The sequence below is a fragment of the Pelophylax lessonae genome, assembly GCF_965119305.1.
Source record: "Pelophylax lessonae genome assembly, chromosome: 12".
NCBI lineage: Eukaryota > Metazoa > Chordata > Amphibia > Anura > Ranidae > Pelophylax > Pelophylax lessonae.
In genome coordinates, this window is record NC_138779.1 from 176,971,303 (window position 1) to 176,986,046 (window position 14,744).

The following is a 14,744-nucleotide window of genomic DNA, read 5'->3' on the forward strand; positions in this document are numbered from 1 at the left end:
TGTAAATTTCAATATGATCATATCTACAGCCTAGTGATAGCTAGTGATCCTGCCACGAAGGTACTTGTTGTGAAAAAGTGACAACACTCTGTCTCTGTCTCCCAATTGTGCCCCTGTGTTGTCACTCACTCACTATGGAGACTACAAGTAGACATTGCGTCACACGTTATTGCAGGCATAGTCCTTGATTGTCACCATCAGGAAAGCCACTCTGAGAAAAGTCATGAAGCCATCGCTGGAAAACCTACATGTAGACAGGAAGTGGCTGCAAATATCCTGCAAGAGATCAGTAGCAGTGAAATCAGGAAAACAGGAAAAAACAAGTATTCTATAGCAGTTTTTTATCTAGATTATTTTTTTTATGCATTGCACCATATCTTTTTGTAATACACCTTTCACACAGACTGGGGGGTGGTAAAAGCAATCAGTTTATTCACATTTTTACCAGTCATCCACCTACAGGTGAGTAACCAACCATTGCTTCTGTGCATTGCAGTAGGGCAATTTTAACTCAACCTCCCAAGTTTGATAGGCGGCAACGTTGAATCCATGAGCCAAATACTTGGCAGGTCCCACAATGCAAAATCTCGTTCCTCAAAAAAAAAAAAAAAATGTAAAAACAGAAAAGCCAATAGAAAAAAAAATCAAAACAGGAATCAGTATTGTCTCCTGAAGGCCTGAAAACCTCCTCTCACCATCCACTGTAGGTTGCTCACCATCAGAAAACCCTTGCTAAAAATGCCATGTAGTCATTGTTGGAGTGCTTGTATGTAGATCAAGAAAAAGGATCGGGTAGTGTCCTTAACCACTTGCCTACTGGGCACTTAAACCCCCTTCCTGCCCAGGCCAGTTTTCAGCTTTCAGCGCTGGTGCACTTTGAATGACAATTGCGTGGTCATGCAACACTGTACCCAAATTACATTTTTATCATTTTTTCACACAAATATAGCTTTCTTTTGCTTGTATTTAATCACTACTGTTTTTTTTTTATTTTTTCTAAACCCAAAAAAAAAAAAAAAATGAAAACTAAAAAAAACAACAACAACAGTTTTCATAGTTTGGTATGAAATTTTGCAAACAGATAATTTTTCTCCTTCATTGATATGCACTGATGAGGTGGTTTTGATAGGCACGGATAGGCTGCACTGATGAGCACTGATAGGCTGCACTGATAAGGTGGCACTTGTGGGCACTGATAGGTGGCATTGATGGTTGGCACTGATGGGTGGCACAGATAGGTGGCTTTGATGGGTGGTACTGATGGGCGCTGAAGGGCACTGATAGGTGGCCCTGATAGGTGGCTCTGATAGGTAGCACTGATAGGTAGCACTGATAGGGGACACTGATGGGCACTGATAGGCACTGGTAGGTAAAACTGATAGGTGGCACTGGTGGGCATTGATAAGGTGGCACTAGTGGGCACTGATAGGCAGCACTGGTGGGCACTGGTAGGTGACACTGGTGGGCACAGATGAAGCGGCAGTGACTTTCACTTGTCGGGACCGATGTCCCTCTGACAGAAGCTGGTGTTCGGCTTTTTATTTCTCTCCTCGTGCTATCAGCGAAATACCAACACTATGTACATCACGTGATCAGTTGTCATTGGCTAAAAGCTGATCATAGGGTAAGGGGCTGGGATCGACCCGTTACTCGGATCTATGATCAGCCAAGTCTTGTGGATACGCTAATCACAGAGTGAGCCAAGCACGCCCCGCAGGGGGCGCACAGGCAGCTCATTCACAGGAGGACGTACGCCTCCTCTTAATTTAGGCTACAGAAGCTTCCAAAATATGGCTACAGCGCGGGCTACAGCCTGGGCTACAGTGCAGGCAGAATGAGGTTAAGACAGAAGAACAGAAAAAAAAATGAACGATGAACTTAAATTAAATTATATTATGAGGGAAATGTCGTTACAAACAGTTTATGCATGAAACAAGAAACAAAAATAAAAACCAGACTGAGCTCAACCTCAATGTTAAAAAATCTAGAATGTATCCCTAAATAGTTGTGTATTATATGAAGGGACCTGGCAAAGCAGTGTGACACATGTAACAATGAAGAAAATTACTTTATTACACACTTATAATCTATAAAATACAAAACCCACTATCCAACTAATAAAAAAAATCATAATTGGCCAATTAAACACAACCATGACACTGCAAAAAAATTGTATGAATATCCCCCCTCCCAAAAAAAGTGGGGAAAAAAAGGAAACAATTATGTGATATCAAGTGTTTATAGGTGTGTGTACCCCAGTGGCAATTGCCTTTGAAGCAGGCGGCGTGACCGACGAAACCGTTTAGGCTTCTGGGATACCCCTCCCCCATCTCCTCCATTTATCTATAGGACTTTGGCTTTTCTGAACATGGACCCATAGACCACCACCTGCTATAATGAACAGCTTGGACTTTTCAAATTGCACAATAATGTGTTTTGGATTAAAGCTGAGGTTTAGGTATGGCAATTTTTACACAAATTTGGACCAATGTAAGTGTGTTGTAAACCCTCACATATACCCATAGGAATGAGGCAGCAGACAGAATAGACACTTAGTGCTCTGTATTGAGACAAGAACACACTTAGACATGACTACATCCCCTTGTTCAGCAGAACCCCTAACCATGGAAAATGTTCTAACCCGAATGGCGAACCCCATTACAGTTTATGGGAATGAACAGAAAAAATCTAAATTTCCAATTTAGAAGGTTTATATGCAAGTAATTGGCCACAAAAGGGGTATGGGGGTCTGGGTACTGCCCTGGGGGACATGTATCAATGCAAATAAAACTTTTAAAAATAATCCTTTTTTCAGGAGCAGTGATTTTAATGATGCCTAAAGTGCAACAATAAAAATGAAAAATTCCTCTAAATATCATGCCTGGAGGGTCCCCTTAATGTGCCTGTAAAGTGGCACATCTGTAGCATATATAGAACATGCTGCAGCAAAAATGACATTTGTAAAGAAAGAAAAACTAGTCAAATCCAATTTAAAATGACTCACGGTTGCAATTGCCAGAATCTGGCTATTGAAAATAAAGAAGTCAGTTTTTGCTGCAGCATGTTCTATATATGCTACAGATGCGCCATTTTACGGGCACATGACTCGTTTTTTTTTTTTTTTTCATTTTGAATTGACTGAAATAATGAATGCACTACATTTGAAAACACTACAACCTGCATTTGGAGTGTCATTAACTTTGCACTGATAACCACCGCAGATCACAAGGGCAGTGTAATTTCAATGCTGCATGGAAAGCGAGTTTCCCACCTGGCATTCTTGTGTGAAAGAGCCCTTAGGGGCTCATTCACACCAGCAGCTGCATCTTACTGTAGCTACTGGTGTGAACTCAGAAGTAAACAGTACTGATGTGCCCAGTACAATACACTGCATTTAAGGCAGAGCATTACCATGCAGATGTAGTGCACTGCAACACACTGCCATAAAAAAATAATGCATTTCCAATATGTCTTGTCAATGTCTTAGGACTGTGATGGGTAACCCTGCACAGTGCAGCCAAACACGTGGTGTGAACGGGTCCTGAGGCAGCCCATTAATTTGAATGGGCTGCCTAATGCTACAAAAAAGGCTCTTTGGTAGTGCGCCAGCAAGATGTGTTCGGACGCCGCTCATAATGATAAGCACCACATCACGCCAATGCTCTTTACTCTGCATCGGAATTACCTCAACTGAATGGTGAGAATGAGACTAAAAATAAAAACACTTTGCATCCTTAGAAGCTTAAAGCCACAGCTAATCCAGAAGATGGCAAAACTTCTATATAAAGAATGATCCAACTTGCTCTTCTTTCCTAATCACCGAAGGTAATTAAATACTGCATGGATCAACACTCTGCAGTGGTATTGTTTATAAATAGGAATAATCATTTCTATTCTGTGCTTTTAGAAACACATTTTATTTATTACAGGTACTAATATAATATAGCTAATTATAGGTACTAACTAATATAGCCAACTAGCTGCTGGGTCCTGTAGTCTGGGAGACAATGTAGTTATTGAATGCTTTGTTAACAAGTTTAGGCATCCAAGAGTATACATACCTTCCAACAGCCCTGGATTCAGTGGGACTGTCCTGGGATTTTATCCACTTTAACACCGGAAGGATTTGCCCCCTTAATGACCAGGCCCTATTCTGCGATTTGGCACTGCATTAATTTAACTGACAACTGCACGGTCATACGACACTGTTCCCAAATAAAATTAACATCCTTTTTTTCCCACAAATAGAGCTTTCTTTTGGTGGTATTTGATCACCTGTGCGATTTTTATTTTTTGCATAAACAAAAAAAGAGCGACAATTTTGAAAAGAAAAAAACAATATTTTTCACATTCTGCTATGTGACATTCTCAAAAAATGATTTTAAAAATCTAATTTTTTTAACGTTTTAGGCCAATTTGTTTTTTGTAAAAAAAAAAAAAAAAATCGCAATAAGCGTATTTTAATTGATTTGCGCAAAATTTATCGCGTCTACTAACTATGGGAAAGATTTATGTAATTTTTATTGTTTTTTTTTTTTTTTTTTTTGTAGTAATGGCGGCGATCTGTGATTCTTTGCAGGACTGTAACATTGCGGCAGACAGATCGGACGTCTAACTGACATTTTTGACACTTTTGGGGGTACCAGTGACATTACTACAGTAAGTGCTAAAAATATGCACTGTTACTGTAATAATGACACTGGCAGGGAAGGGGTTAACCCTGTGGGTGATCAATGGGTTAAATGTGAGACTAGGGAGTGATTCTAACTGTGGTGGGGGCGTGGCTTGTGAAATGACCATAGAGACATGTGATTCTATATAGAAGGATCACATGAGCTCTGTGATCATTTCAGGGAGAAGTACGGTTGGCTGTGTTTACAACAGCCGACCGTCCTCTCTCAGCGGGGAACAATCGCGGGTGTCAGGCGGCAATTGGAGCCGCCTGACCCGTGCATCAGCTTCCCCGCTGTCGAGTGGGGGCGGGAGCGCGCCGGTGGCGGGGCACGCATCGCTCGCCCCCTAGCTTGCCGCGCGCGACCGGCGTAGGTCTACGTCGGTTTGCGCAGGAGAGCTAACCCTGCCGCAGTAAAAAGGCGGCGGGTGGTCGGGAAGTGGTTAACAAGTTTAGGCATCCAAGAGTATACATACCTTCCAACAGTCTGGGATTCCGTGGGACTGTCCTGCGATTTTAACAAAGTCCCACAGATCCGGGCTGCGTCCAGCTGCCACTTAGCTTTGGCCACCCTCTAAAGCGTTATTAGCAGGTCACTGCCGTTATTGCCTTTAATAAGTGCAGTGCCCAGGGCTTTGTTTCTAAGCCCCACCCACACCCTGCATACAATGTAAACCGTACCCTTAGTGCCGCGGGGGAGAGGGGCGGAGTCTGTTTTCCAGGAAGACACCAGTTTGAAGACAGATGGTAATGGCTGCTGCTCATGACAAAAAGCTGTTATGAAAATGTTTAGGATGTCTATTGCACTTGGGCTTTGGTCTGGAAGATTTTACCCCCTACATGACCAAGCCATTTTTTGCAGTTCAGCACTGCGCTACTTTAACTGGTGATTGTGCGGTCATGCAGTGCTGTACGCAAACACATTTTATTTAATTTTGTTCACACAAATTGAGCTTTCTTTTAGTGGTAAAACAAAAAGCAAGGGGCAGGGAAAACTGCCAAGCAGTGCATAACCCCGAGGGATTGCTATGAAGCCCACTGCAAAGCAAATATTTTATGTGAAGATGTTAAAACAGAATACACAACATTTCCTCAACTCCTGTCAACTACCCTCTGAAAAGTCATCCACTGCAGAGTGCTCTTCAGAGGAAGAAGTCTTTATAAAATGTGCCAAGTGTGGTGGTGATGACCTTATTGGTATGAATGAAAAGGTCTCCAGGAAATGTAACAAGCCATGAGCCCCGGTTCACATTAGTGCGATCACGGAGATCGCATGTCATTCGGAGCGCACTGCTCCTAATTGACATGCAATCTCATGTGAGGTGCAAATTTCAGCCATACACTTTGTATGGCTGAATTTGCACCGCATCTGCACTAAACTTGCACATGAGGCTTTTTTTATCCGCAGCAGAATCAGATCGCATAGTGGTTCACACTAGTGCGATCCGATTCTGTGCAAACTTGCAGATCGCACTGTGATATGCAATCGCAACTGCGGGTGTCGTTAACTTTTAATTGACACCCCCTGCGTATCGCATATGGCAGTGTGAACTGCCAGAGGTGCGGATGCGATGCAGGATCACGCTGCATATTCGCAGCGTTCGCGCATCGCACAAATGTGAACCGGCACTGAGGCTTTTTTTTATCCGCAGCAGATTGGGATTGCATAGTGGTTCACACTAGTGCAATCCGATTCTGTGTGAACTTGCAGATCGCACTGCGATATGCGATCGCAACTGGGGGTGTCGTTAACTTTTCATTGACACCCCCTGCGAAACGCATATGGCAGTGTGAACTGCCAGAGGTGCGGATGTGATGCGGGATCACACTGCATATTCGCAGAATTCCCGCATCGCAGAAATGTGAACCGGTACTAAAAGATGATTGTAGAAGTTACAAAGTAAAAACTGAAAGACAAAATATAAACAATGAGGAATGAAGAAGAAGTGACATGCTTGAAATGCATTCCTATCTCCTAGCGCACTCCCAGATATCAGGCATCCTCTCTATATGGGCTCCAATTTCCATCCCTAGTCGAGTTGTCTCCCTGCAGCAGCGGCTCCCTCCTGCCTGTGCTCTTCTCCCCCTGCTCAGGGCTGAAGCAGAGGAATTCCACAGCGGCTGCAGGCTCCAGAGGCAGCAGCTTTCACTTTTAGGCTCTGTTCACATATTGGCGTCCCGGATCGCGGGCAGAATTACCGCCATTCTGCCCGCAGTTATTATCTACCATACTAAGGGCATGTATTGAGTGCTAACTCTGACACTAATGTTTAGGCAGTAGGTGTCCAGATATTAGTACCATTATTACCATTAGCAGGGGTGTAACTACAGGGGTTGCAAGGGTTGCAATTGCAACCGGGCCCCATGCTCCAGGGGGCCTGTGCGGCTCCCCTGTACACCTGGATAGGAGGGGCAGCGGGGGGCAGCGTGAAATCACTGTCCACCTTTTTCCTCCTGTAGCTGCAAGAGGAAAATGGAGGAGATTGGTTCCTCTGTATGCTTTACCAGCTCCCCCCTTTTCTGAATGGACAAAATCATAGTCAGGGATATTGTAAAAAAATGAAATAAAATTATAAAAAATAATACAATTAAATTACCAAAAAATAAAAACTACTGACACCAGTGGGGGAACTTCCAGGATCGCAAAGGTCACACTTGCGACCAGGCCCTGGCATTCCGCCACCCTGGGAAGGCCCCAAGATGGCAGGAAGGGGGCCCACTACAGAACTTGTGAAAGGGCCCTGCTGCGGGACTGTAATAAAGGGGCCCACAATGAGAGTAAAGGGCCCCAGGATCAGTGGGAAGAGCCCCAGGCTTGAGGGGAAGGGCCCCCGTCTAGGGGTCCGGGGGGGCCCTTCATAGTTTCTTGCACCAAGGCCCTGAAGTTTCTAGTTACGCCTCTGACCATTAGTATTTAGTGACATTATTAGGATTGGTACCTAGTACCATTAGTAACATTAGTACTTGGTACACCATCCAGCCACAGCAGCTTTCAGCCTCTGATAGACTTTTACAAGCTGGATGATGCACCAGTGCCTTCCGCTCGCATGAAAACTCTAGGATTTCATGCACAGGAGTTAAATCTCAATCTTAACTTAATGATGATTCGATTGTTTAGGCTGCATATAAGAAGGAGTGCATTTCAAACTGATGATATAGAGAAATATGAAGAAGAAAGAGCGCGTATCATGTCAAAGAACTCTTGTTGCTGAAATACAGGTTCTTGAACGCTCTCATAAGGCCTCCCTTGCTGTCTCTACCCTACAGTTACTGACTAAAAAACGGGAGGAGCTTAAGGCCCTATTTCATGCACAAAACAAGGCCATATATCGCAAGGTGTCCCAAAGGATATACGAATGGGGTGATAAACCTGGCCGACACCTGGCACGGTCTTTGCAACAACAAAAAGTAGCCTCCTATATTCCTAAAATCAAGCGACACGATGACTCTTTGGCGCACGATTCCACCTCTATCGCGGCCGAATTTCATAAATTCTATTTAAATCTCTATTCTGTTCCGAAAGCTATCTCGGATCCAGAAAAGCGTAGATCATTGATGTCAGAATATCTTGCTAGTGCCAATCTCTCTTCTATCCCACCAGAGAAAGTTAATTCTCTGGAGGATGAAATTTCGGTGGAAGAACTCAGAGCCGCTTTAATCTCTACCCCAATGGGGAAGGCCCCGGGCCCTGACGGCTTTTCGGCCTTTTACTATAAACAATACACCGAAACCTTGCTCCCTCACCTGGCCTCCTATGCTAACTCTATTCTGGAAGACTCTTCTTTGCGTCCGGAGACTTTGCATGCATATGTTACGTTAATCCCGAAAGAGGGTAAAGACCCCTCTTTATGTTCTAGCTATCGTCCCATTTCTTTGTTAAATGTCGATGTTAAACTATATGCCAAGGTAATCGCCAACAGATTGCTCCCCTTTTTACCCGCTAGTATCGCTAACAGTCAAACTGGTTTCATTCCTGGTCGTGAGGTGAGGGACAATGTGTCACGCACAATTTCACTTTTATCTTTTGTTCGCCGGCGCTCCCAGCCCACCCTGTTGCTTTCCACGGATGCTGAAAAAGCGTTCGACAGGGTGGACTGGGAGTTCCTGATGGCGACACTACAGGCGTTTGGTCTAGGCCCCCGCCTGTGTCGTTTGATTAATGCGTTATATAAATCCCCTACTGCTCAGATTAAGATTAACGGTATCCTTAGCGAATCAATCAAGCTCTCTAATGGGACCAGACAGGGCTGCCCGCTCTCCCCTATACTTTTTGTTTTATCCTTGGAACCTTTTCTGGCTAGAATTCAAGCAAACCCCTCGATTCACGGTATCACGGTCGGGTCTATGTCACAGAAATACGCGGCTTATGCGGACGATGTTCTTTTTTATGTACAACAACCCATGATATCTCTGCCTAATCTCCTTTCTGAATTTGATAGATATAGTGCTTTGTCTAATTTTAAAATCAATTTAACGAAGTCGGAAATCTTAAACGTTACAATTGCCCCGGCAATGGCACATGATATCAGCCCAGCATTTCCCTTTATATGGCAACCTTATTCTTTTAAATACTTAGGGGTACATATTACTGCCCAGGTGGAGGATCTAGCACGAGCAAATTATATTCCTTTACTTAACACAATTAGAGCTAACTTTGCGAATTGGCATCATTTAGCCACCTCTTGGATGGGGAGGGTGAATGTTGTCAAGATGAATGTGCTGCCCAGGGTGCTCTTCATGTTTCAAATGCTTCCGTTTAACATACCCGTCAATTTGGTGAGGACCTTAAATTCTTTGGTTAGAGCATATGTTTGGCGCCGCTCACAGCCTCGGCTTGCGCTCTCGCTACTTTCGCGGGGCAAAAGCCGGGGGGGGTTGGCGGTGCCGGACTTCGGGAGATATCTGAATGCCATCTCCCTGGTTCGGATAGCCGATTGGAAATTTCATACAGAGGAAAAGCTCTGGGTACAGCTGGAGCAGAAGCTGGCAAATACATCATTATATACTCAACTTTGGATACCGCCGGAGACTAGAAATCTTGCTGACACTATTTCGCCTTTAACCAGTTCGGTTTTCCGCGTCTGGGATCGGCTTCATAGGCTCCATAAAATTCCATACAACTCACCGCTTATGCCGATTTTAGGCCATAGCCTTTTCCCGCCTGGTTATAAAGATCACTGTTTCTCCCAGTGGCTACCACAGGCCAATGCTACGCTGCTGCATCATATAACGGGGACGGAAGGAATACTTCCATTCTCTAAAATATGCCAGGCCTCACCAAAGACATTTATGGATTGTTGGAAATACCACCAACTCCAGCAATTTGTAAAAAAACTGCCTTACCCCTTACGCAACATACACTCCCTGAACCCGATTGAACAAATCCTAGCACGCCCTGAATCAGGTAAAGGTTTATTATCAAAGTTTTATAAGGCATTGGACGCACTAAGCCCCAACTCCACCCCACATTTTTTGAAACAGTGGCAACTAGATTTTAAATGTACTTTTTCGCCGACACAGGAGGAGGTTATTCTTCAATTGTCTCATAGTTCAGGAACATCGGCGCGGACAGCAGAAGCCAATTATAAGTTTCTCACTAGATGGCACTACTCCCCCGTTAAGCTACAGAGGATGACACCATCTCTCTCGGCTGCCTGTTGGAGAGGCTGTGGGCTTAGAGCTACGCACGCACATATATGGTGGTTCTGCCCAGCAATCCGACCCTTTTGGACTAGCGTACTATCTTTAATTGAAGAGATTCAGGGTTTACCTATTGCTAGGGATCCGTTGTCTGTCTTATTCCATGACACTAAACTTCCTCCGGCCCAGTATCAAAAGTCTATTACCCCTCACCTTTTAAATGCAGCCAAAGCATTAATCCCAAAATATTGGAAACAGTCTACAGTCCCCTCGATACCTCAATGGTTGCGGGCAGTCGACCGTACTTACTACCTGGAAGACATGACATTGGATCTTCGTGGTCAGGCATCTCTGGCACGTAAGATTTGGTCATGTTGGTTAACATTTACCCACACTAACATATACGCTTCATATATGGCTGAGGCCTCTCTAGGTTAGAACGTCAAGACTGGTGAAACACCAAGGGACCCCCTTCCTTTTTTTTTTTTTTTTTTTTTTTTTTTTTTTTTTTTTTTTTTTTTTTTCCCCTCCCCAGTTTTCTTTTTTCCATCTTTCTCCTCTCTTTTCTTTCTCTCCTCTCTTTAGTGGAGAGCCCCGCTTAAACAAATGGACTAAAATGCTTAACAATCCCAGAAATATTGATTTTTGTAGGTATATTAAACCGTATGTTTTCTGCATTGGTTCTAGTTATGACGAGCAGGGACTGCCTAACTGTATATAATCTGGGGAGACCCCCCTTTTTCTTTTCTTTTTTTTCATGCTTGTATAATCTGTATAAAACTCAATAAAAAACATATTAAAAAGATGATATAGAGAAATATGAAGGCACCACTATGTGTTCCTTCTCTGGGAATGGGTAGGTTCAGTTTAAATCCTCAGCATGCCTATATCCAAGCCAAATCTAAACCAAAACCATGCCTTATCCAAAACCTGTAAAGGTAGGTAAAAAAGGAACGCCCAATATCCCGTGAATGCAAGTTGGAAGTTGAACTTGTAATTGTTTATTGAGAGTTGCAACAAGCGATCAAGTTAGCGTGTTTTAAGGGAACAAAGACTCTTCTTCCTCAGGGTTGTTTCTGTATACTATACTGAACAAAATTATAAATGCAACACTTGTTTTTGCCCCCATTTTTCATGAGCTGAACTCAAAGATCTAAGAAAACCGGGATTCATCCATGAAGAGAACACCTCTCCAAAGAGCCAGATGCCATTGAATGTGAGCATTTGCCCACTCAAGTCGGTTACGACGACGGACTGCAGTTAGGTCGAGACCCCGATGAGGACGACGAGCATGCAGATGAGCTTCCCTGAGACGGTTTCTGACAGTTTGTGCAGAAATTCTTTGGTTATGCAAACCGATTGTTGCAGCAGCTGTCCGGGTGGCTGGTCTCAGACCATCTTGGAGGTGAAGATGCTGAATGTGGAGGTTCTGGGCTGGGGTGGTTACATGTGGTCTGTGGTTGTGAGATGTACTGCCAAATTCTCTAAAAAACGCCTTTGGAGGTGACTTATGGTAAAGAAATGAACATTCAATTCACGGGCAACAGCGCTGGTGAACATTCCTGCAGTCAGCATGCACGCGCACCATTTGTACGCTCCCTCAAAATTTGACATCTGTGGCATTGTGCTGTGTGATAAAACTGTGCATTTTAGAGTGGCCTTTTATTGTGGCCAGCCTAAGGCACACCTGTGCAATAATCATACTGTCTAATCAGCATCTTGATATACCACACCTGTGAGGTGGAAGGATTATCTCGGCAAAGGAGAAGTGCTCAATAACACAGATTTAGCCAGATTTGTGAACAATATTTGAGAGAAATAGGCCTTTTGTATACATAGAAAAAGTCCTAGATCTTTGAGTTCAGCTCATGAAAAAGGGGGGCAACGCCCGCTGAAGAAGACAGAATTACGAAACGCGTCCGGGGCATGACCACGTGACCTTAGCATAGAGAAAAGATTGATGTCAGCTGTGTTTACAGAGGCAGCATTGATTGTCCTTGTTTCTCTGAAATGCATTGCCTTAATCACTTGCTACTCCCAATAAACGATTGCAAATCCACCTTCCAACTTGCATTTACTGGATATTGGGCTTTCCTTTTTACCTTGAAATGTACATGTGGAAACTACCTTGAGGCTGTACCCAGAGGTAGCAGCCAAAGCCCCCTAAAAGGGCTCACCACTAGGGTTGAGCGGACACCTAGATGTCCGTGTTCGACGGGTTCGGCCGAACTTTAAAAAAAAGTCCGGGTCCGTGTCCCGGACTTTTACCGAACTTTTCCCGGACACCGAACCCCATTGAAGTCAATGGGGACCCGAACTTTAAGGCACTAAAATGGCTCTAAAACACCAATGGAAAGGGCTAGAGTGCTGCAAATGGCAGCAAAACGTAGTTAAGAGCATGGCAAGTGCTCTGCAAACAAATGTGGATAGGGAAATAACTTAAAACAACAAAAAAAAACAGAAAAATAAAACAATGTTCTTCATCTCTGAAGGACGAGGCCCATATGGAGTAGGAGGGAGGTTGAGGTGGTGGTGGATGTGGCGGTGTCATAGGCGTGCGCACAGGGTGTGCCGGGTGTACCTGGGCACACCCTAATCACCTAGGGCACATAGCATTATCGCTCTGTTTGCCAGTGAGGAGATGGGAAAGATCTCCCTCGGACCTGCTCTGCTCTATTTCTCTTTGCCAGCAGGGAGAGTAATGTATCGGGGCCATGTACATGTAGGCAAACACATGCATGTGTATTTCAACTTTGGGGTGCACACCCTAATGCAATAGGCTGCGCACACCTATGGGCGGTGTAGGTGGAAGCGGCGGTGGAGGAGGACCAGTGCCGGATTAAGAGCATCATGGTCTTGGTGCTGAGGATTTTGAAGGGCCTTAAGGGCCGTGCCATGCACCCAGAGGAGGAAGGGTGCAGCCATGCATGCCTAATTCAACATGGGATGCTGTCTCTGAAGCCCATAAACACATCCATGCATCGGCAACTGTCCCTCCTTGTCAGGCCTTCGCGCTGTGTGGGGAGGTTCTGAGGGTGCTGCCTGGGGAAACGAGCATAGAAGCCAGACTTCTGTGTTTACAAGTGACAGAAGAGCGGTCACAGTGAATATGGCCAACCCGGGGCCTATATAAAAGGTAGGGGCCTGGAGCTGCAGCTCCAATAGCCCCTACGTTAATCTGGCCCTGAGGAGGAGGACGAGGTAGCCAACACTGCTTCTTTTCACAAATTTTAAATGAGGGTACACCCCAAAAGAGTGAGAAAGAGCAAAAATGGAACAATGGCTGGGTAAGGTCGGTATCCATTGCTATTCTGCACAAGGTACGGAAAAGTCCCGTGGGATCCATGCCTGGTTCATTTTAATGAACGTGAGCTTGTCCACATTGTCTCTGGACAGGCGGCTGCGCTTGTCTGTTATAACGCCCCCAGCCGTGCTAAATACCCGTTCAGATAATACACTGGCTGCAGGGCACGCCAGCACCTCCAAGGCGTAAAGGGCAAGCTCAGGCCATGTGCCCAATTTGGAGACCCAGAAGTTGAAGGGGGCAGACCCCTCATTTACTACATGTAGGCGTATGCACACATACTGCTCCACCATGTTGGTAAAATGCTGCCTCCTGCTAAGATGTTCCATCTGAGCTGCTGGTGCTGCTGTTTGTTGTGGCGTGCTGACAAAGCTTTTCCACATTTCGGCCATGCTAACCCTGCCTTCTGAGGTGCTGGCGGTGCCCTGGTTGCGTTGGCGACCTCCTCCTCCTCCTCCTCCTCCTCTTCTGCCTTGTGCTTCCACTGTGGCCCCGCTGTCAGATGGGAATGCCAGCAGCATCGCATCTACCAGCGTGCGCTTGTACTCGCGCATCTTGCGATCGCGCTCCAGTGAGTGAATTAAGGACGGTACGTTGTCCTTGTAACGGGGATCCAGCAGCGTGGCCACCCAGTAATCAGCACAAGTTAGAATGTGGGCAACTCGGCGGTCGTTGTGGAGACACTGCAGCATGTAATCGCTCATGTGTGCCAGGCTGCCCAGAGGCGACGAAAGGCTGTCCTCTGTGGGAGGTGTATCGTCCGTGTCCTCTGTATCCCCCCAGCCACGCACCAGTGATGGCCATGAGCTGGCCTGGGTGCCACCCTGCTGTGAACATGGTTCCATCTCCTTCTCCAGCTCCTCCTCCAGCTCCTCCTCATCCTCCAGAACTGTGCCCCTGCTGGACAATTGTGTCCCTGGCATTTGTGTGTGCAGGAACCCACCCTCGGAGCCCCTTGCGAATGACTGCCCTGAAAGCCTTTGAAATGTTACCTCTTCAACCTCCTCCTCCTCATCCTGTGCCACATCCTCTTCCATCATCGCCCGAATTGTTTTTTCAAGGAGGCATAGAAGTGGGATAGTTAAGCTGAGAACGGCGTCATTGCCACTTGCCATGTTGGTGGAGTAC